This window comes from Macaca thibetana, chromosome 13 (assembly GCF_024542745.1).
Source record: "Macaca thibetana thibetana isolate TM-01 chromosome 13, ASM2454274v1, whole genome shotgun sequence".
Lineage (NCBI taxonomy): Eukaryota > Metazoa > Chordata > Mammalia > Primates > Cercopithecidae > Macaca > Macaca thibetana.
Genome location: NC_065590.1, coordinates 106,765,170 through 106,784,242, shown reverse-complemented (window position 1 = coordinate 106,784,242; position 19,073 = coordinate 106,765,170). Strand labels below are relative to the sequence as shown.

At 44.3% G+C, this 19,073-nt stretch overlaps 1 long non-coding RNA gene across 1 annotated transcript in view; it reads left to right on the top strand.

Annotated features, from left to right (window-relative positions):
• The first annotated feature begins 466 nt into the window (after nucleotides 1-466).
• The window catches only part of LOC126933467 (uncharacterized), an 85,367-nt gene continuing 66,760 nt past the window's right edge, over nucleotides 467-19,073 (top strand). The window contains exon 1 of the long non-coding RNA XR_007718598.1: nucleotides 467-1,043. This is a non-coding gene — a long non-coding RNA (uncharacterized LOC126933467). The remainder of the gene's footprint in view (nucleotides 1,044-19,073) is intronic.

The following is a 19,073-nucleotide window of genomic DNA, read 5'->3' as shown; positions in this document are numbered from 1 at the left end:
CCCACTCAAATCTCATCTTGTAGCTCCCATAATCCTCACGTGTGTGGAAGGACCTGGTGGGAGATGATTGAATCACAGGGGCGGCTCTTTTCCCTGCTGTTCTCGTGAGGGGCGGCTCTTTTCCATGCTGTTCTCGTGAGGGGCGGGTCTTTCCCCGCGCTGTTCTCGTGAGAGGCGGGTCTTTCCCGCGCTGTTCTCGTGAGAGGCGGGTCTTTCCCGCGCTGTTCTCGTGAGGGGCGGGTCTTTCCCCGCGCTGTTCTCGTGAGGGGCGGGTCTTTCCCCGCGCTGTTCTCGTGAGGGGCGGGTCTTTTCCATGCTGTTCTCGTGAGGGGCGGGTCTTTTCCGCGCTGTTCTCGTGAGGGGCGGGTCTTTCCCGCGCTGTTCTCGTGATAGTGAATGGGTCTCACGATATCTGATGGTTTTAAAAACGCGAATTGCCGTGCGCAAGCTCTCCGTTTGCCTGCTGGCATCCGTGTGTAATGGGATGTGCTCTTCCTGGCCTTGTGCTATGATTGTGAGGCCTCCCCAGCCACGTGGAACTGTAAGCCCAATTAAACCTCTTTCTTTTGTCCAGTCTTGGGTATGTCTATCAGTAGCATGAAAACAGACTAATACAGTTTCTACTTGCATTTATTTAACACTTCACTAATTTTCTCACTTGGTATTTATGAAGCAGATGTCTTTAAATTGAGGAGGGGAGAAAGAAGAGGAATGTTTTTTTAAAAACCATAAAACAGGTTACCCAGTGCCTTCAAGACTGAACTTTATCATAGTTTCCACAGCAAGTAGCTGGAGAAAGTGCAACCAAGGCTGCAAAGTGGACGGCCGTGCAGTGCCCAGGGTGCAGGAAGGAAGAGGGGTGGCCTCATGGCTCCTCAGCCCAAGAGTCTCGAGCCAGTGGCCGTTGGGGCTGTGGGTTGAAAACAGGCCAGCAGCTTGTAGCACGTCCCTCGCGATACTCTTAACGTTCTCCCGAGGACGCGTCCCTCGCGATTCTCTCCCGAGTTCTCCTGAGGATACACGACTTTCGGCCATGGCAGCAGGTCAGTACCCATAGGCTAGGATGTTAGCAAGCACCTGGGGGGCTGTGGGGTCCGAAAGGCCGTGTGGTGAGACTGGAATGCACCTACTGTGTTTCTTATAGACTCCTCTGTTTAGCTGAATGTTTGAAACATGATAGATAATAAGTATTTTTTTTTTTTTTTTTTTTTTGAGACGGAGTCTGGCTCTGTCGTCCGGGCTGGAGTGCAGTGGCCGGATCTCAGATCACTGCAAGCTCCGCCTCCCGGATTTACGCCATTCTCCTGCCTCAGCCTCCCGAGTAGCTGGGACTACAGGCGCCCGCCACCTCGCCCGGCTAGTTTTTTGTATTTTTTAGTAGAGACGGGGTTTCACCGTGTTAGCCAGGATGGTCTTGATCTCCTGACCTCGTGATCCGCCCGTCTCGGCCTCCCAAAGTGCTGGGATTACAGGCTTGAGCCACCGCGCCCGGCCGATAATAAGTATTTTTAATGGTTAAATCAATTCATTTACTTCATTTGACCAAGAGTGGAAATTTTAAACAGGACATTGGGGAAAATTTTCAGTCAGAAAGGCTTTTAATTCTCTTTAAATCAAAACGGTTTATATAGGTGATATTGAAGGCCCTGTCTTAATACAAAAAGCTATTGAAACAGTGTTACAAAGGTTATTGCAGAAAGATTGCTCAGAAGAGCCTAATTAATAAAAGTAGCAGTTAATATTCCAAGAGGAATGTTCTCTTTGATTAGGACAACCAGCAAGCACTCACCAAAAGACAGGGTAGGCCCAGAATGTTTATATTTGTTATAGGAGACCAGACAGTGTTTCCTGTGTGAATACTGAATAGTGCTTGCAACTTAGGGCATATGCTTTGCATAACATGTAATAGAGTTCAGATGGGACTTTTGTCTCATGCTGAATAGATGGCTATGGGGCGGAAATGGGTGCACGAGGGTCACCGCCTACCTTGATCTGAGAGCATCCACGGAAACTCGAATGTAGGTGGCCTGAGGGAGGCCTGGATGGTCCTGAGCCGCCCGGCATGGCCAGTGTGGGAAACGAGTGAAAAGAAATTTAGTTTAAATCCCAGAATAGTGGTAAATGGACGAGTTTGGTTGAGCTGAGTCAAGGAGGAGTGTTATAGAAGGCGGTACTCGAGCAGCACGAGAGACGCAGACTCGTTTCCTGAGCGCAGCGGAGCCAGGTCCTGACCCAGCGGCTCTGCACAGCTCGCCTCATTCAAGGCAGGTTTTGGTCCCGGCTGTTCCACTAATTAGCATATGACGCCGGCAGCATGACCTCCTTGACCTCTGTCTTGCAAATGTGAAACGGGTGGATCCTGTAGGACCCCTGCAGGCTCTGTGCAAATTCAGTTAGAATGACTCACCATTCCCCCAAGTAAATGGTATTTTTCACTTTTCGGCAACACCACTTTCTCTTGTACAGTCAGAGCTGTCAGCCCACACACAAGAGGAGAGTCTGAGGCTTTAGTTTGATGAACACGTTTATTATGATGGGATGAGCATCAGAGCCCGCAGCTCTTGGCCCTGCTAGTGGCAGAGGCTTTGTACCGTGTGACAGTGACCTGAATATGGAAGCAGAAGGGAGCTTCTAAGGAACGGATGCTGAGAGTCTCTTGTCCTGGCCTGGACACTGGGGTTCAGGTAAGAGGGTAGAAGGACGTTGGCCAGATCAGTGCTGTGATCCCTACGGCTGCTTCAAGGTCTGGCAGGAGCTAGGCTTCGCCTGGAGGCTCCTCACAGCCCCTTGCACCAGCTTTCAGCAGGGGGATTGCAGGAGAAACACTTGGTGAGTCAGAGACAGGATGTGGTGTCAGGGTGACACACACACTTTCTCAGTTTCAGGAGAACTTTTCTGTCATTTTGGCAAAAAGTTTTTCTATGTTTGTAAAGAGACTGGTTCGTTCTTGTTATACCCGAGGATCCAGTTTCCTGTTGCCCTGCAGCTAATCAGCTTCACCAGACATGGACCTTCAAGCTTAGGGATACATGAATCTGAAATCCAAGCCATGGTTGTAACAGCGATAATATGAGGAAAGAGTAAGAAACCAGATTTTTACATTGCTTTCAGAATAGAGCAACAAGCAGATGCTTGTACAATCTGGTGTCAGCCAAAAAAGAGCCTGTTTCAATAAGCAGAAATAATAAAGTCCTGATTTCTCCCTTTTTGAAAAAGAACTAACCAGTTACAGTGTAATATCAAGACACGTTTATTCACTTGCTCTGAATAAACGCGAGTGTGAATGTGAATGAAGGTGGGGAGCTTTGCTGCTAAGCCCACGTGGCTGAATGGCCAGGGAGCCCAGCAAGGATGTGCCCTCACGTGTCCACGTTTTAGGAACGCAGGAGACAGGCCTCGCCGCCCGCGTTCTGCTGCTGGTAGAAGACATCTGCTGGGCATGTGCGTGTGGGCGCGTGTGTGTGAGGGCATGTGTGTGTGGGCATGTGTGTGCAGGCGTGTGTGTGCGGGCATGTGTGCGCAGACGTATGGGCGTGTGTGTGCAGGTGCGTGTGTGGGGTGCGTGTGTGTGCGGGTGTGGGCTTGTGTGCAGGTGCGTGTGTGGGATGCGTGTGTGTGCGGGTGCATATGTGTGCGGGTGTGTGGGCGTGTGTGTGCGGGCGTGTGTGTGCAGGGTTGTGTGGGGTGTGTGCAGGTGCGTGTGTGTGCAGGCATGTGTGTGTGGGCGTGTGTGTGCAGCAATGTGTGTGGGTACGTGTGTGCGGGCGTGTGTGTGTGTGGGGGCATGTGTGGGTGCATACGGGCGTGTGTGTGTGTATGTGGGCGCGTGTGTGCGGGCGTGTGTGGGGGCACGTGTGTGTGGGCATGTGTGTGGGTGCGTGTGTGTGCGGGCAGAAAAGCACCAACATGTAGATAGCTGGCGCTCACTTATGCACCACCAGGGCTGGAGTGTTTCATCTCCCCTGGTGGCTTAGTAAGTGACAGAACAGCACCGAGATGTGAACAGCCGGCGCTCTGCTTGCAGAGAGGCGGGAGGGGCCAGCCCTCCCCGCGCCACAGCCCTCCCCGAGCCTGCCACAGGGTTGCTTGATTTGAGCCAGCACATCCGGGCCCCACACCCCCTTCCCCTTGGACATCAGGTGCAATCCACGCAGCATGTGCTTGTTATGAAGCAGGAATTAGAACGCAGGTTCCACTTTGGACTGGACTTGACACTTCCAACATCCTGAAGAAGTTGTTCTTTAAGGGTGCTGTGCAGTGGGACTGAGGTTTTAATTAAAGGCAGTTGGGGTCGCCGCCTCCTTCATGTTTAAATTTCTCAGCTACACGGTGGAGGAGGAGAGCTCAGGGAAGGAAAACTTCTGGGTTTTTTTTTGAGACAAGGTCTCACTCTGTCGCCTAGGCTAGAGAGCAGTGGTGTGGTCACAGCTCACGGCTAAGTTTTTAAGAGGTAAATTTCCGGTGGAAACTCCTGATCCACGCTGGTTACCGCAGGACCTAGAGCCTGGGATGCTCTTCCTGGATTTAGGATTCAGGGAGCAATGCCTGGTCCGGAGGAAAAGCGCCAGGCAGTGCCGTGGTGACTCCAGGGAGGGGCTGGCCCACGGAGAGCTGTGCTGAGAAACTGTCTGCCACACCGCTTTGTACCTTTCATTCCATCCATGGATATATTTTAAAAGTTTGATTGTTATATCCTTTATAAAAGAAAGAAAAAAGAATTAGCAAGCCCTTAGGTAGTAGGAATCCCAACTCTTTTCTGTAAACGTGGGCCACTCTTTCTCTTCCCCCATTTGTCATCAAGTAAAACGAAACAAAAGCAGAAAACATTTTTTCCGCAAGCTTCTACATCTTTGCTCCAACTTGGTTTGCTTGGTGGGCCTGGGGCACTGTATCTGTATTCCTGGGTGGGCAGATGCCTCCTGACTTCACAGAGTGATGCCAGTTGCCATGGGCTGCTCCCCACACCCTCTCTTCATCTCTGAGCACTTTTCACAGTGAGATTTCATGCTGGAGTTCATGCTTTCACCCCAGTCAAACCTAGCCTGCTGGTCCTGGGTGCAGTGTGACATCTGAATTGCACCTGCCTGGTTGTAGGTTCCAACTAATGGATGCTCATCTTGACCACATCCTTCTCAGAAGTGGCTCTGGAGAGGCTACTGTGGAAATTGTCATCAGGTGATGTGAGATGAGTCAAAATGGGCGATCAAAACTGTTGCTGGCTTAGACCCATATCCATCTCTTAAGCCTGTCAATTCAGAAGTCTGCACATTGGCTGAGAAAGGCAGAGGAAAGGCCACAGCAAGAGAGAAAAAGACCGGGGAGAGAAACCTCCAGACATTCAGGTCTCCCTGACAGTCTACCAGTGTGAGGTAGCCCATGTGGAGGTGCTCTGTCCTGCAGCACAGAGTCAACTTCTGCTCCATCTGCAGCAACGGGGACCATGTCTGCAGCTGGAGCGATGGACCAGGCTAAATGGGACAGATTTCCGCTTAGCTCCGAGCCCTCAATAGACAAGGATCCCATCTCACTTCTCATTTTTCTGGTGACCAGCACAGCCCAAGACACACAGATGTATCTCCCATGGGTGCTGGATAATGAACTCCAGTTACGCAGCTTTGAAAGCCCAGGGTCCTGCTCACCCGTGGGTGCTGGATAATAACCGCTAGTGACATGGCCCCGAAAACCCGGGGTCCTACTCACCCGTGGGTGCTGGGTAATAAACCCCAGTGACATGGCACCAAAATCCCAGGGTCCTGCTCACCCGTGGGTGCTGGGTAATAAACCCCAGTGACATGGCCCTGAAAGCCCAGGGTTCTGTTGGAGTCACAGAGTCCCTGCAACTTGGAAATCACCCAGCGCTGACGTTTTAGACAGGATTTGAGACAATCCACTCAGCGCTGATGTTTTAGGCAGGAGTCGAGACAATCCATGAGGTGCTATGGCCTACGTAATAATATCTCTGGTAGAATATTTTCTATATTTATAGACAATAGGATAGCCATGCTATAAAAGAAATTTAAAAGTATATTGAGCATCTAAAATAATATTAATGTTTAGACATTAAAACACACTTACTTTGGATCTCAAAAGATAAGGTAAAAAGTTGTATAAAAGTCTTATCCAAGTGATGCGTGCCAATACTTACACCACTGCTTTCAGGGAAGTGTGCTCTGCCCCCAGTGCGGATGCCTGAGCATCCCGTGTGTGGCTGGAGTAGGACTTGGTTTGTGGGTGATCACGGAGATGGAGACTGAGAAGCAGATCCTAGTTTTGCTACTGACAAAAAGTATGGGCAATTCACTGTTCTTGACAGTTCTCGAATCCCAGAGGTGAAAAATGGAAACGTGTGTACAGGTTCCACCCACTCCACCTATGGCAAATCATGAGAAGAGGTCAACTGTGATGTATAAGGTCGTTTTTTACCATACTCATCTCTGATGTCTGGCCAGGCATAAAGAGAGGCTTTTGTGTCCCCAGATAGAAGGAAGCCATGGATGGCAGAGGGTGTGCTCAGGGGGACAGGAGGATGTGGGTGGGGCAGGTGGGGAGGAGCAGGAGGGATGTGGCTTTGGAGTCAGAATCCTGGAGTTGTATTCAGACTATGTGACCTTAGCAAGTTTTACATTCCAGCTTCCTCATCTGCAAAACAGGAACCAGCGTCCCTATCACGCAGGGTAATTGTGTTCATGAAGTTAGCTCATAAATGAAAAATGTTTAACCTGGTGTCTGACCTAAAGGAACAATTGGTAGTAATTTATCCTCTTTTCCAATGCAACTGGTAGTGTGGTGGTTCTCTTTCAGGCTAGTAGCCATGCCATAAAAGAAATTTAAAAGTATTTACTTCGGATCTAAAAAGATTAGTGTAAAACCTGTCTCTGTCATCACGCCCACCTTCACCTGCTGCACCTCCAGGAAGCAGCCAGGTGGCAAGAGAGGCGAGAGGAGCCATGTGTCAAAGAGGGTGCGTGGGAAAGTGGGCCCAGCTTGAGGACTGGCCATTATAAATACCGCTGTAAGACACGGGGCAGGCTCACCAGGGCTGCCCTGCTGCAGAGAGCTCTTGGTCGAGAGCATGCAGAAGGAAGGGCGTTGTGCATGTGATACTTGATTTTGAGATCACGTGAAGCAAACAGATAGGGAAAACATGTTGCTACTTTGGCAAACTGGTGAGAAGGATGAGAATCTGAAGATGGAGTGGCAAACCTACTTAAAGGGATGACCAGCTATGGGAAGACTGTCTTCCTGCTGTGGGGCCCTGCGGACCATGCTGTCACGCTCATGTTCCCTCACCTTTTCTATGCCACACCCCGGCAGTGTCAACTCGCCACCCACACCTGGCCTGGCACCACTCCTGTCACCGGACTCCCAGGAACACTCCGCTCAGCAGTCGGCTCTTTGGGATCTCCAGGTGCCCTGTGCCTCTGGTGTTTCAAGGCCGACACTTGAGGGCCTTTTTGTTTGTTTTTCCCCTTATAGCCCTAGGTTTCTTCAGAAGTCAAGTCCCATGAATTTCAACTAGAATTCTTAGATTCTCTTCAACAAACTCTCCTTGGTGCTTTGCAGAAAGAACCTGTGAGTCAGCTTCCCAGATGAGCCTCTCAGTGACAATGATGGCGTCTCACGGCTCCTCCAGTTAGGAACCGCACTAAGCTGTTCTGAGCTGAGGGGTCGGCTCCTCCCAGGCAGCCTTCTGAACCCTGAGGCAGGCTGGACACAATAGGCATTGAGAACGGAAACCTTTAGTGCTACAAGGGAAGCTTAGAGACTTCTATTCCTTTTTGGAGTCGTCTTTTGTTGTTGTTGTTGTTGTTGTTTTTGAGCAGGGTGTGGCAGGCAGATGGATGCTCCGACGTGATCTCCTTCTCTGGTGCAGTGCTCATACCAATGCAGTGTGCATGCTCCCTCCCCCCCCCCTCCCCCTCCCCCTCCCCTCCCCCTCCCCTCCCCCCTCCCCTCCCCCTCCCCCTCCCCTCCCCCCCCCCTCCCCCCCCCCCCCCTCCCCCTCCCCTCCCCCCCCCCCCCCCCCCTCCCCTCCCCCCTCCCCCCCCCCCCCCCCCCCCCCCCCTCCCCCTCCCCCCTCACACTCTCCCCCCCCCCCCCCCCCCCTCCCCCTCCACACTCCCCCCCACTCTCACCCTCCCCCTCCCCCTCCCCCCTCCCCTCCCCCCCCCCCCCCACACCACTCTCCCCTCCCCCCTCCCCCTCCCCTCCCCCCCCCCCCCCCCCACCCCTCCCCCTCCCCCACCCCTCCCCCTCCCCCCTCCCCCATCCCCCTCCCCCCCCCCCCCCCCTCCCCTCCCCCCCCCCCCCCCCTCCCCCTCCCACCCTCCCCCCCCCCCCCCCCTCCCCCCATCCCCCTCCCCTCCCCCATCCCCTCCCCCTCCCCACCCTCCCCTCCCCCCCCCACCCTCCCCCTCCCCCTCCCCCCCTCCCCCTCCCCCTCCCCCTCCCCTCTCCCCTCCCCTCCCCCCCCCCCCCCTCCCCCTCCCTTTCCTTCTTTTCTTTCTTTCCTCTCTTTCCTTCCTTTCTTTCTTGCTTTTCTTGTCCTTCCTTCCTTCCTTCCTTCCTTTTTCTTTCATTTCTTTTCTTTTTCTTTTTCTTTCTTTCACTTTTTAAAAATATATTTATTTATTTTTGTGTGTGTGTGTGTGTGTGTGCTCAGATTCTGTTTTTTTATTTCAATAGGTTTTTGGGAACAGGTGGTGTTTGGTTACACGAATAAGTTCTTTAGTGGTGATTTCTGAGATTTGGGTGCACCCATCACCCAAGCAGTGTACCCCATACCCAATGTGTAGTGTTTTATCCCTCACCCCCTCCCATCCTTTCCCTCATTTCCCCTAAGTCCATTGTATCATTCTTATCCCTTTGCATCCTCATAGCTTAGTTCCCACTTATGAGCGAAAACAAATGATATTTGGTTTTCCTTTCCTGAGTTACTTCACTTAGAATAATGGTCTCCAATTCCATCCAGGTTGTTGCAAATGCCATTATTTCATTCTTTTTTGTGACTGAATAGTATTCCATAATATATACACATATATACAACATTTTCTTTATCCACTCATTGATTGAGGGCATTTGGGCTGGTTCCATATTTTTGCAATTGTAAATTGTGCTGTCATAAACATGCATGTGCAAGTATCTTTTTCATATAATAACTTCTTTTCCTCTGGGTAGATACCCAGGAGTGGGATTTCTGGATCAAATCGTAGTTCTTTAAGGAATTTTCGTTCTTTAAGGAATTTTCACACTATTTTCCATGGTGGTTGTACTAGTTTACATTCCCACCAACAGTATAAAAGTGTTCCCTTTTTACCACATCCATGCCAACACCTATTATTTTTTGATTTTTTGATTATGGCCATTCTTGCAGAAGTAAGGTGGTATCACACTGTGGTTTTGATTTGCATTTCCCTCATCATTAGTGACATTGAGCATTTTTTCATGTTTGTTGGCTATTTGAACATCTTCTTTTGAGAATTATCTATTCACTTCCTTAGCCCACTTTTTGATAAGACTTTTTTTCCTTGCTGATTTGAGTTTGTTGTAGATTCTAGGTATTAGTCCTTTGTCAGATGCATAGTTTGCAAAGATTTTCTCCCACCTGTGGGTTGGCTGTTTACTCTGCTTATTATTTCTTTTGCTGTGCAGAAGCTTTTTAGTTTCATTAAGTCCCATCTATTTGTCTCTGTTTTCGTTGCTTTTGCTTTTGAGTGCTTGGTCATTAAGTCTTTGCCTAAGTCAGAGTCTAGAAGGGTTTTCCCAATGTTGTCTTCTAGAAATCTTACAGTTTCAGGTCTTAGATTTAAGTCTTTGATCCATATTTAGTTGATTTTTGTATAAGGTGAGAGATGAGGATCCAGTTTCATTCTCCTACATGTGACCCAATTGTTGGGTGTTTTAGAATCTATGAGGGCAAATATGAAAATGAATCTCTGCTCACTGAACTTAGCTTAAGTTCTAAAGTTCCATAGTTATGCCCAACAGCTATCATGAGAAGAAGATGGATGAAGAGATAGTTCTTCATAGAGCCAAATTGGCTGGCATAGATTACTCATAGTCCTCTGTCAACTTCTCCACCCCTGTCTTGCAACACACAGCTCAGTGTTTCCAGATGTACCCAGTTTCATAGTTTCTTATTTTCCACACCCTTGGGATGCCTCCTGCTGAACCTGGAACTCTCTCTTGCTATGTCAGGTCCAAGAGAAACATTTTATGGCTCAAAAGTGGAGTGATGGTGTGGGATTGGTGGCATGTGTTAAGTATCTTTGCCATGTCTATCATGATACTGTTTTAGAAGATGAGAGTCATGAAGGTCCCATGAACACACTGTTGAGCTGGTAATTTTTGAACTCCCATGACTCAGAATCAAACCATATCTGTTTGTTTTTGTTTAATTTTCCAAGTTTTATATAGAGTTCCCATAAATAAAACATTGTGCTGTGAGAATGCAAGGGCATGAAAACAAATATAGTTTAGCCAACAGCAATACCTCATTCTGGTCTTTGGAGCTGTTTCTCAGGCACCCTGAATTTTATAGTAAAAAATTATTCTGGGGCTCCAAATATGTTACTAACATGGAAATTTATATATATATGTATATGATATATATAAAATAAAATGTTAAATATGTTTTTGTGCAAAATCTTGTTTTATGCCATAATCAGCAAGAACATGGGACTCTCACCAGTATGGATAGCGTGTGACTGCAGTTGAGTGCCCTCTGCACTGGCTGTGGCAAAGTTCTCAGTTTATGTCCTGATTTATCTGTGGGATGGAAGTAAGCTTGAGAGCTAGCTTTTCTCATCAGTGACATCTATTGATGACAATGTGCCTATGACCTATATCCACAAACTTACTATGTTTAGATGTATTTGTGGGTTGATGACCAGCAACACTTTTAAAAGGGTCTCATTCTTTCCCTTGGATATTTTCAGGATGACCTTATATTAATATATAAATATTCCCATGTATTTTGATTTTCAGGGCCATTAATTCTTCTCAGCAACACCATAGTCCCTACCTAAGTACTGATTCAATAGTAGACATGAGTGAGAGTTTTGCTTGCCTACGTAAGGTGCTATAATTGATAGAATATTGAAGATAAGTTTTTGAAAGAACGGGAAAGGTAAATGATAAGTAAATATAGTAAAAGAAAAATAGGGCTCCTAATTATCAGAATGAAAGCTTAGGTAGGTGAAGTGGGATGATCTGAGAAAACATGTCATCTCTCAAAGATGGGAAGAAGTCTTAGACATCAAACAATCTCAAATCATCCACTAAGTGAAATTTAGGAAAAATTTATTTTTTTAATCAAAAAGTGGGCTTGACAGATTTTTTGATAGATCCATAATATGGGAAAGTATCAGGCAAAAAAAAGTTTTGGACTAAATTAGAGGTGGGATAATCAGAGGAAAGTATAATTAAATTAATTCATTAAACAGTAGTCAGTGAGATAGTGTATCAGTTAATTTTGGTTAAGTAACAAATGACTTCAAAACTTAATAGTTAAAATAATAGTCATTTTATTCAGCTCACAATTACGTAGGTTAGATGGGTGGTTCTTTGGCCACTCTCTGGAGGGCTCTTTCATTCAGTGGATAGTTGGCAGGTCTGTTGGTGGCCAGCGGGTAGCTGATGCATGATGTAGGTTGACCTCACTTAAGAGTCTGGTGTTTGGCAGGGTGTTGGCCAGGGGTTAGCTAATTATTAGCTGAGGTTTTTATTTATTCACCATCTGTTTTTTCACTTATCGGGATAGCTTAGCTTCATTCACATGCCAGTCTTAAGATTCCATTTTGGAAACCCAATCATATCAATAATTATGTTAATTGTAAATGGGCCAAATATTACAATTAAATTGCAGAGATTGTCAGACTGAATAAAAATGTAAGACTTAATTACCTGCTGCCTGCAAGAGACTTTAAATATAAAGAAACATAAGTTGAAAGTAAAATGATGAAAAAAATATACCAGGCAATCAAAATAAGAAAGTTAAATTGGCTATGTTAGTACCAGACAATGTAAACTTAAATGCAGGAATTATTACAAGAAATAAAAAGGAGTATTTAATAGTTATAAAATTTCAAGTTTGTAGGAAGACTAAATAAGCATTAGTAATGTAGGTAGCTAAATATAGTGCCTCAAAATAAATGAAAGAAGCATGATAGAATGAATGGGAGAAAAAGCCAAATACAAAATTATAGTGAAGATTTTTAACATCATTTCTCAGAAATTGATATAACTGCCCCCAATCTAGAAAACACCCAAATTCTTGGAAATTAAATCAACACATTTTTTAATAACTCATGGGAAAGGGGTGAAAGCACTAGAAACATTTTTACAAATATTTGAACTCTATGAAAATAAACATAGCAATATCAGTGTTTATAAGAAAATCTAGAGATTTTAATGCTGATATTAGAAAATAATAAATTTATTCTAAGGAACTAGAAAAAGAAAAAAATTAAACCCAAATAAATAGAATAAGGTAAATAATAAAGAGCTGAAGTAAGTAAAATAGAGAAATGTAAACATTAAAGACAATTATAAATGCTATAAGTGGCCGGGCGCGGTGGCTCAAGCCTGTAATCCCAGCACTTTGGGAGGCCGAGACAGGCGGATCACGAGGTCAGAAGATCGAGACCATCCTGGCTAACATGGTGAAACCCCGTCTCTACTACAAAATAGAAAACACTAGCGGGGCGAGGTGGCGGGCGCCTGTAGTCCCAGCTACTCGGGAGGCTGAGGCAGGAGAATGGCGTAAACTCAGGAGGCGGAGCTTGCAGGGAGCCGAGATCGCGCCACTGCACTCCAGCCTGGGCGACAGAGGGAGACTCCGTCTCAAATAAATAAAATAAATAAATAAATAAATGCTATATGTTGGTTCTTTGAACAGAAAAAAATACAAGCCTCTAGAAATACCAATCAAGAAAAATGGGAAAACACAAACTTACTATCATCAGAAATAAAAAAGCAGATCTCACTGCAATTTCTACAACATTTAGAAATATTATGAGGGAATATTATGAACAAAGTTATTTGATAATAACTTTGATAACTGGGAGAAATTTGATAACTGGGAGAAAATGGAGAAATTGTTTGACATACAGTTTAATAAAAATGACACAGAAATAAGTTAAAAATTTGAATAACCATATATCTAGTAAAAAATTTGAACCTTTGTATTAAAGGATATTGAAGTTTATAAAAACAACCTCGCCACAAAGATGCTTTGAGTCTAGATGGCACTATCTAGAATAACGCTGGAAGGAATAACAGAAACTTTAATAAACTCTGATGGAAAGTAGAGGACAGTGCAGGACATGTTGCAGTGTATTCTGTGAGCCCACACAGCCCTGATACCAAACATGACAAAGGCATTATTCTCCAGGAACATAATCTCAAAAGCTTTGTAACAAAATACTGACAGATAAAAGGATAAAAAATATACCAGATAAAAAATACACCACATTATCAAGTGGGATATATCCCAGGAATACAAGGTTGATTTAACATTTGAAAATCTATCAATAAAAATCAGTATGTTAACAGAATAAAGAAGAAAAAAGACATGATCATTTTAATATACATGGAAAACATTTGATTACATTAAACATGCATTCATGTTAAATAAAACTTTCAGCAAGTGTAAACAGAGAATAAAAAGAAACATCCTTAATCTGTGAATGGGAATCTATGAAAAACCTACAGCTCATTTAATGGTGAAATGCTGAAGGCTTTCCTCCTACAGGCGGAAACGAGACAAAGATATTCTTTCTGATTATGTCAAGTCAACATTGAACCAGAGCTTTTAGTCAGTGCAATCACACAAGGAAAAGAAATAAAAAGGTATATAGATTGGAAGAAAGAAACAAAACTATCTTTGCTCACATACGTCACAATTGTTTATGCAGAAAATTCTCAGGAATATACAAAATAACTATGAGAGTTAGTGAATTTAGCAAGGCCATAAGATACAAAAAAATATAAAAATTGATTGTACTTCCATATGATAGCATCAATCATGTGGAAAATGAGATTAAATGTTATTTATAATAGAGTGAAAAAACAAAGTAATAGGAACATATTTTATAAAAATGAGCAAAACATATACAGTGAAATTAAAGGAGACTTAAGCAAATGGAGATAACACTATTTTCATTAATTTAGACACTCAATTTTGTTAAGAATTCAGATATCCACAAATAGATTTTTAGATTCAATGCAATCCCAATCAAAATCTCAACAGTATGATTTGAAAAAAATTACAAGTTAAATCTAAAATGTACATGGAAAGCAAAGGACTCAGAATAACCCAAATACTTCTGATAAGGAAGAACAAAGCAGCAGGACACATTCTACCTAATTTCAAGACTTACTATAGAGCTCTAGCAATGAAGACAGTGTGATATTAGTACACACATAGACCATTCCATCAATGAAACAAGGAGAAGGATGGAATAGACACCCACATGAGAGGTAAATTGAATTCTGGCAGAAGTTCTAGAGAAGTTAAATGGAGAAAGGAATATTTTCTTTTATATGATGCTGGGATAATTGAAAAAAAAAAAGTGGAGATAAAACAACCCGTATCCTTACTTCTCACTACACATGTAAACTATGGTTCATAGATCAATACAAAATATAAGCTATCACTATAAAGCTTCTAAAAACATAGGAGAATGTTCTGGCAACCGTGGAGTAGGCAAAAGTTCTTACAGTGAACAAAATAAGGCATTTACCTAAGGAGCAAATTGGAACATTAAGCTGTATTGAAGTTAAAAACTATTCTGTTTAAAACAGATCATTAAGACAACACGAAAGCAAAACAGGCTTAGAGAAAATATTCATAATACACATATCAGGCAAAACATTTCTGTAAAGAACATATAAAGAGCTCCAACAAATAAAAATAAATACAAATGATTCAATGACTTATACATATATTCCACTAAATATATTCATGTTCAATAAAAACATCAAAATATCAAAAATATTAGATATGAGGATAATGTAATTAATGTCAGATGATACCACTTTGCACAGTGTATACCATTTGCTAAGATTAAAAATTCAACCACACTGATTGTTGAGGTGATTGCGAAGCGCCTTGAACTCTTAACAGGTGCTCAGGAAGGGCCATAGACCAAGCACTTTGGAAACTGGAAGTTTCTCATTAAGGTAAAAATACACCTGCTCTATGACTCTTACACTGCACTGGTATTTACCCAAGAAGTATAAAAATAACCATCCACAAAAATACTTGTATAAGAATGTTTGTAGTAGCTTTACTCATAATTGCCAAAGCCTTAACCAATCCAAGTACCCATCAACAGGAAAACAGATTTTAAAGAGATGATACAATCATACAGCAAAATGCTACTGAGCAATTAAAAGGAATTGGACACAACAATACAATCTGAAAAACATGCTGAGTAAAAAACCCAGGCGTAAGTGTAAGTATTGCATGATTCCCTTGATAGGAAGTTTAAGAACAGACACTGTCTTAACAGGAACCAGAACCTTGGTGCCTGCAGGAGTTGCTGGCTGTTTCCTGATGCAGTTGGAGCAGAATGGGATGTTCTGGGACAACAGAGATGTTTACCCATCTTGACTCGTGTGGTCTTCTGAAGAATGGCCTTCAAAGTTATCCAGATCCTAATCCCTGGAACCTGAGAATGTTGCATGGATGAGGGAATTTGCAAATGTGATTGCGTTAAGGAGCTTGAAATTTGTAGATCATGCTGGATTACCCCAGTGAGCCCTAAATGTAATCACGTGTGTCTTTATCAAAGGGGAGCAGAGGGAGATTTGCAGACAGATGAGGAAGAAGATGAGAAAACAATGGACACAAGAAAGAAAAGGTGATGCAATTCAGGGACCCAAGCCAATAAATGAGGGTTACCTCCAGATGCTGGAGAAGGGAAGGAAGCAGATGGGCTCTAGAGCCTCCCCAGGAAGCAGGACCCTGCCATCACCTTGATTTTGTCCCAGTGAAACCATTTGTTATTTAGTTGCCAGAACTGTGTGGGCATAAATGTGTGTTGGTTTAAGCTATCAAATTTGCAGCAATTTGTTAAAGCTGCCATGGGAGACTAATACAACTGGCGTGGTAGTTCCATGAATGCACACATTCACCAAACCTTAACATGTAATCTTTGGATACTGGCATGATGGGTCCATGAATGCATATGTTCACCCACACACTAACTTGTACCCTTCAAATACTGGTATGATAGTTCTATGAATGCATTCTTTCAACACACACTAACATGTACCCTTCAGATACGGGCATGGTAGTGCCTTGAATACATGTGTTCACCAAACCCCAACATGTACCCTTCAGATACTGGCATGATAGTTCCATGAATCCATGTGTTCGCCAAATCCCAACATGTACTCTTCAGATATAGACATGGTAGTTCCATGAATGCATGTTTTCACCAAAGACCAACGTGTACCCTTCAGATACTGGCATGATAGTTCCATGAATGCATATGTTCACCAAACTAAAATATGTACCTGATATGGTTTGGCTGTGTCCCCACTCAAATCTCATCTTGAATTGTAAATCCCATAATCCTCACGTGTTGTGGGAGGGTCCTGGTGGGAGGTAATTGAATCATAGGGGTGGATTTTTCTTGTGCTGCTTTCATGATAGTGAGTAAATCTCACCAGATCTGATGGTTTTATAAAGGGCAGTTCCCCTGAACGTGCTTTCTTGCCTGCTGCCATGTAAGACATTTTTTGCTCTTCCTTCACCTTCTGCAATGATTGTGAGGTGTAGCCAGCCATGCTGAACTGTAAGTCAATTAAACCTCTTTCCTTTATAAGTTACCCAGTCTCGGGTATGTCTTCACAGCAGTATGAAAATGGACTAATACAGCAAATTTATAGTGGGAGTGGGGTGCTGCTGTAGAGATACCCAAAAATGTGGAAGTGACTTTGGAACTGGGTAACAGGCAGAGGTTGGAACAGTTTGGAAGGCTCAGAAGAAGATAGGAAAATGTGAGTAAGTTTGGAACTTCCCAGAGAGTTGGAGAGCTCAGAAGACATGAAGATGTGGAAAAGTTTGGAACGTCCTAGAGACTTATTAAATGGCTTTGACAAAAATGCTGATAGTCATATGGACAATAAAGTCCAGGCTGAGGTGGTCTCAGATGGAGGTGAACAATTGTTGAGAACTGGAGTAAAGGTCACTCTTGCTATGCTTTAGTGAAGAGACTGGCAGCATTTTGCCCCTGCCTTAGAGATCTGTGGAAATCTGAACTTGAGAGAGATGATTTAGGGTATCTGGTGGAAGAAATTTCTAAGCAGCAAAGAGTTCAAGAGGAAGCACAGTATAAAAATTTGAAAAATTTGCAGCCTGATGATGCAGTAGAAAAGAAAACCACATTATCTGGGGAGAAATTCAAGCTGGCAGCAAAAATCTGCCTAAGTAATGAGGAGCCAAATGTTAATCATCAAGACAATGGGGAAAACATCTCTTGGCATGTCAGACACCTTCACAGCAGCTCCTTTCATGACAGGCCTGGAGGCCTAGGGGGAGAAATGGTTTCCCTGGCTGGGCCCAGGGCCCCCCTTTTGTGTGCAGCCTTGGGACTTGGTGCCCTGCATTCCAGCTCCTCCAGCCATGGCAAAAAGGGGCCAATGTATAGCTTGAGCCATGGTTTCAGAGGGTGAAAGCCCCAAGCCATGGGAGATTCCACATGATCCCAGCCCTTCAGATGTGCAGAAGACAAGAATTGAGGTTTGGGAACCTTGGCCTAGATTTCAGAGGATGTATGAAAATGCCTGGATGTCCAAGCAGAGGTGTGCTGCAGGGGCAGAGCCCTCATGGAGAACCTCTGCTAAGTCAGTGCAGAAGAGAAATGTGGGATTTGAACCCCCACACAGAGCCCCTACTGGGGCACTGTCTAGTGAAGCTGGGGTCTAAGCAGACCCCAGAATGGCAGATCCACTGACTGCTTGCACCATGCACCTGGAAAAGCTGCAGACACTCAACACTAGCCTGTGAAAGCAGTCAGGATGGTGGGCTGTACCCTGAAAAGCCACAGGGGCAGAGCTGCCCAAGGCTGTGGGAACCAACCTCTTTCATTAGCATGACCTGGATGTGAGACAAGGAGTCAAGAGAGATCATTTTGGAACTTTAAGATATAATGACTGCCCTATTAGATCTCAGACTTGCATGGGGTTTGTGACCTCTTTGTTTTGGCCAATTTCTCCCATTTTGGATGGGTGTATTTACCCAATTCCTCTACTCCCATTGTATCTAGAAAGTAACTAACTTGCTTTTGATTTTATAGGCTCATAGGTGGAAGGGACTTCCCTTGTCTCAGAGGAGACTTTGGACTGTGGACTTTTAAGTTAATGCTGAAATGAGTTAAGACTTTGAGCGACTGTTGAGAAGGCATGATTGGTTTTGAAGTGTGAGGACATGAGATTTGGGAGGGGCCAGGGGCAGAATGATATGGTTTGGCTGTGTCCCCACCCAAATCTCATCTTGAATTGTAGTTTCCGTACCCAATGAGAGGTAATCGAATCATGGAAGTGGATTTTCCCATGCTGTTCTCTTGATAGTAAATAAGCCTCATGAGATCTGATGGTTTTATAAAGGGCAGTTCCCCTGCACATGCTCTCTTGCTTGCTACCATGTAAGATGTGCCTTTGCTCCTCCTTCACTTCTGCCATGATTGTGAGGTATCCCCAGCCATGTGGAATGGTGAGTCCATTAAACCTCTTTCCTTTATATGTTACCCAGTCTCAGGTATTTCTTCATAGCAGCATGAAAATGAACTAATACAGTACCCTCCAGATACTAGCAACATAGTTCCATGAATGCATGTGTTGTTACCAAACTCAAATACGTACCCTTCAGATACGGGCATGGTAGTTCCATGAATGCATTTGTTCACCAAAGACCAACATGTACCCTTCAGATACAGGCATTTGACTACATGAGCAGTTTACTTCAATGAAAAAGAAAAACCCTGAAAAACAACAATAAATAAAAACAAAAAATAAGTAAAAATATCTAAAAAATAAGTAAAACCACAAAAAATAAGTAACAG